Below are 4728 nucleotides of genomic sequence, written 5' to 3'. Positions count from 1 at the left end.
AAGTGCGCGAAACCTACAGGGCACCGCCATTGCCACGAGAACCGCTGGGAGCGGCGTTGGCAGCAGCGGGGGAGGAAGGAAAGCGCGGGAGACGCCATTTTAAGCCATTGGGAGACGCCATTTTAAACCACACCCAAAATGCCGAAGAGTGGCAGTATCACCGCATTTGACAATGAAGTCAAAGATTGGACTACATATGTCGAACGAATAGAGGTGTACTGCAAGGCAAATGAGGTGTCAGATGACAAGAAAGCGTCGGTATTGTTAAATTTAATGGGTGCAAAGACGTATGGTTTATTATGAAATCTAGTAACCCCAACGAAGCCAATGGAAAAGAGTTTTGAAGACATAGTAACGATACTACAGGGACATTTAAACCCCACACCACTGCTGATAGCAGAAAGAGTCCAGTTTCACAAACGGAACCAGCATAAGGATGAAAGCAATGCTGATTATTTAACAGAACTGTGCAACTATCGAAACACTGCCAGTTTGGAGCGGGACTGGCAGATACCTTAAGGGACAAGTTTGTGTGTGGGCTTCAAAGTGAAGGAACCCAGAAATGGCTTTTATCTGAAAAGGACCTTACGCTGAAAAGGGCTTTCAGCATTGCGGTATCATATGAAGCAGCAGCACGGGGCGCTGCAGAGATACAACAGAGACCGCAAGAATATGGCACAAACGAAATGTCATATGGAACAGAGAAGTGCTATCGCTGCGGCAGAACAACACACGACCAGAATGATTGCTGGTTCAAAGACAAAGTGTGCAGACAGTGTGGAAAAGTAGGACACATAGCACGAGTCTGCAGGTCGGGAAAGAAAACCAGCAATAAGAAACCTACCAAAGGAAAGTACAAGAAGGTACATAAGATGACGGAGAATAGTTCAGATGAACAAAAGAGTGATAACGACTCCGAAAGCAGGGAACTGAGTTGTCTGAAACTATATAATGTGATCACAACGGAGGATCACCGAACCATTTGGGTCACTCTCAAGATAGCAGGAGTTCAGGTAAAGATGGAATTGGACACAGGATCAGCCCTAACAGTCATAAACCGACGGGACTACGAGCGGCTATTCTCACACATACCCTTGAGAGATACAAAAATTATTTTGAAGACGTACACGGGGCAAAAAGTCTACCCCAAAGGAAAAATAAGGGTGACCGTTATATATAATGGTAAGGAAACACCAAAACTAGACCTATATGTATTGCAAGATGGAGGACCACCATTACTGGGACATGAATGGATCCGGAAAATACAACTGGATTGGCATTCCATACAGGCACTGACTGTGGCTGACAAAAAGGATGACGACGTCACACCTGGGCGACTGTCAAAGATCCTAACTGACGCAAAAGAAGTGTTCCAGCAAGGACTCGGAACACTAAAAGGCATGACAGCGACGATTAAAATTGAAGAAAACGCAAGTCCAAAATTTTTTAAGGCCAGACCGGTACCTTATGCGATCCGCCCAGCCGTCGAAGCAGAGCTGGAGAGTCTGGAACGTTCAGGTGTACTGTCCAAGGTAGACTGAAGCGAGTGGGCTACGCCCATCGTCCCTGTGCTGAAAAAGTCGTTGAGCAGCACGCCTGGGGAACCAAGGAAGGTTCGCATCTGTGGGGACTTTAAGGTAACAGTGAATGCAGTCCTTCACGCCGTACAATATCCACTTCCGCGGATTGAAGATATTTTCGCCTCGCTATCTGGAGGGAAACGCTTCACTAAGATTGATCTGGCCCAGGCGTATCTGCAAATGGAGGTAGAAGAAGCATCAAAAAAATACCTCACAATCAACACCCATAAAGGTCTCTACCAATACAACCGGCTGGTATTCGGGGTAGCATCAGCTCCAGCTATTGGCAGAGGGCAATGGAACAAGTCCTGCAAGGGATCCCAGGGACCCAGTGTTATTTGGACGACATCCTGGTCACGGGCGAAAATGACAGTGATCACCTTGCCAACCTGGAGCAGGTGCTCACTAGATTGCAGGAATATGGGCTCCGAGCTAACCGCCCCAAATGCGAGTTTTTTAGGAAACAGATCTCGTATTGTGGCCACGTTATCGATAAAGAGGGGTTACATAAGTCCCCAGAGATGATTGAGGCAGTAGTCAAGGCTCCAGCACCGGAAAATGTGTCACAACTGAGGTCGTTCCTCGGGCTGGTAAACTGCTACCATAAGTTCTTGCTAAATTTGTCTGCAATACTACACCCACTGAACACCCTACTGCAAACTGGGGTGCCATGGAAGTGGAGTGATGAATGTAGACGAGCTTTCCAGAAGAGCAAAACACTAATCACATCGAAAGAGGTATTGGCCCATTATAACCCAGCATTAACAATTCGGTTGGCATGTGATGCGTCACCCTACGGCATTGGAGTGGTGCTGTCGCACAAATTCTCAGACGGCTCAGAGAGGCCAATAGCCTTTGCGTCACGATCACTAACCTCAGCCGAGCGTAACTACGCCCAGATTGACAGGGAGGCCCTCAGCCTAGTGTGGGGAGTGAAAAAGTTCAATCACTATCTGCACGGGCAGAAATTCACCTTGCTGACTGATCACCAGCCTCTTGTCTCCATTTTTGATCCAAGGAAGGGCGTTCTAGTGATGACTGCGCAACGGTGTAGGGATGGTCACTTTTTCTGGGGGCGCACCACTATGAGGTTGAATATGGGGGCACGAAGCAGCATGGAGGTGCTGATGGGCTATCACGCCTGCCACTGCCTGCTGCGAAGGAAGCACCAGCAGTGGATCCTGTCGAGGTGTTCCATTTGACTATAGTTGAATGCCTACCGGTAACTAACGCTTGTGTCGAAGGGGAGACCCGAAATGACCCGACACTGTCTCGGGTATATGATTTGACGGTGAAGGGATGGCCAGCACATGGCGACTCACTGTTGCAGCATTCTCGACAAGGAGAGAACAGCTGTCAGTGTGCCGGGGGACCTTGATGTGTGGATCCCGAGTGGTAATTCCACCCAAGTTAAGGGATAGAGTGCTCAATGAGCTTCATGAGGGTCATCTGGGAGGGGTAAAAATGAAAAGCCTAGCCAGGGCTTATGTGTGGTGGCCGGGAATCGATAAACAAATCGAGGACCTGACCAAGAGCTGCTCAGGATGCCAGAAAGTCCAAAATGCACCACCACAGGCCCATCTACACCCATGGGAGTGGCCCTCATCTCCATGGCAACGGGTGCATATTGATTTTGCTGGTCCATTCATGGACTCAATGTTTTTAATAGCCGTGGATGCGCACTCGAAATGGCCTGAGGTGATCAAAATGTCCTCCACCACCACGGAGAAAACTATTGCAGTCCTACGGACCATTTTTGCCAGGAATGGCTTGCCAGAACAGATTTGCTCCGACAACGGACCACAGTTTGTGTCCGAAGAGTTCCAGAGATTCTTGAAAAAGAATGGGGTAAGGCATTACACATCCGCCCCATATCATCCAGCCACAAATGGCTTGGCTGAGAGGTTCGTACAAACCTTTAAGAAGGCAATAAAGGCTATGTACAATGACAACATTCCGCTACAGCACAAGGTGGACAATTTCCTGTTCGCCTACCGGAATGCGACACATGCAGTCACCAACCAGGCCCCAGCCATGATGTTCTTTAACCGAAGGTTAAGATCTCGCCTGGATTTGCTCAGACCAAACGTACGAAGAGATGTTGAGAGTAAGCAATTCCAGCACATCCATGAGAAGCCAACAAGGAGCTTCAATGTAGGGCAACCAGTCTTGGCCCGCGACTACCGAACAGAAAAATGGCAGCCAGGAACGATATGCACACGGCAGGGCCCACTAATGTACACAGTGGACGTTGGGGAGAGCATCGTGAGACGCCATGCTGACCAGATCCTAGAGTCACAGGAACAAGTCAACCCCATGCCTCGCCCATACGTACCTGGTGATGAACCCGACGTACAGGTCGCATCTACCCCAGAAACAGTAGCATCGGAAGCTGATGAACCAACCGACGACAGGGGGCCAGAATCGCCTCCGCACCAAGAGCAAGACACTCGGGAAAGGCGCTATCCAGAAAGGATCAGGAAGCCTCCCCAAAGACTGAATATATAAATAGCCTATTTTCAGCTAATGTTGCATGTTAAAAGTGTTAATTGTAATTAGTTTGATATTTAATTGTTAAATGAGTGTTATGGTACTGTTAATCTAAAAGGGGAGGAATTGTAATGTATATACCTTTAAGGGGGGAACTACTTTTTACAGTTCATGTATACTGTAGTACCGGCAGTGACCACACCTGTATATAGCACTGAGTAGTAATCTGTACAGTCAGTTCCCGTGTGAGCCACGTTGAGTAAACACCTGTTGTACCGTTTCTCCTGCAGTCTGTGTCTTATTATACCCAGACACAACACTTCTTCTTGTGGTTGTTGGGGCTGCTGCACACCCAACAATGCTGAGAATGAGGTGCTGCAGCATCAATGAACCTCCCCTTTAAGTAGTGAAAAAAGCCTGTGGCAATCATTACTTGCATTTAGACTGCCCCCAATATTGGTCCATCTTTTCAGCATCATGCCAATGAGCTTGCGCTTTTAGACGAGAATCATGCCTGCCATCATTTTAATGAGGAGGATGAATTTTGCGTGCAGCCTAGACGATTTTCAACTGATGCTACATAACCATTTTTAGACTAAACACTGCCCATTTCTTGTCTATAACAAATGTGTAGTCCTTATTTTCCAAGGCATATGTG

Source organism: Somniosus microcephalus, chromosome 15 (assembly GCF_052327205.1).
Source record: "Somniosus microcephalus isolate GS21.2 chromosome 15, FLI_Smic_1.0, whole genome shotgun sequence".
Classification (NCBI taxonomy): domain Eukaryota; kingdom Metazoa; phylum Chordata; class Chondrichthyes; order Squaliformes; family Somniosidae; genus Somniosus; species Somniosus microcephalus.
The sequence above is the reverse complement of the archived record's forward strand: the minus strand, read 5'-3'. Positions refer to the sequence as shown.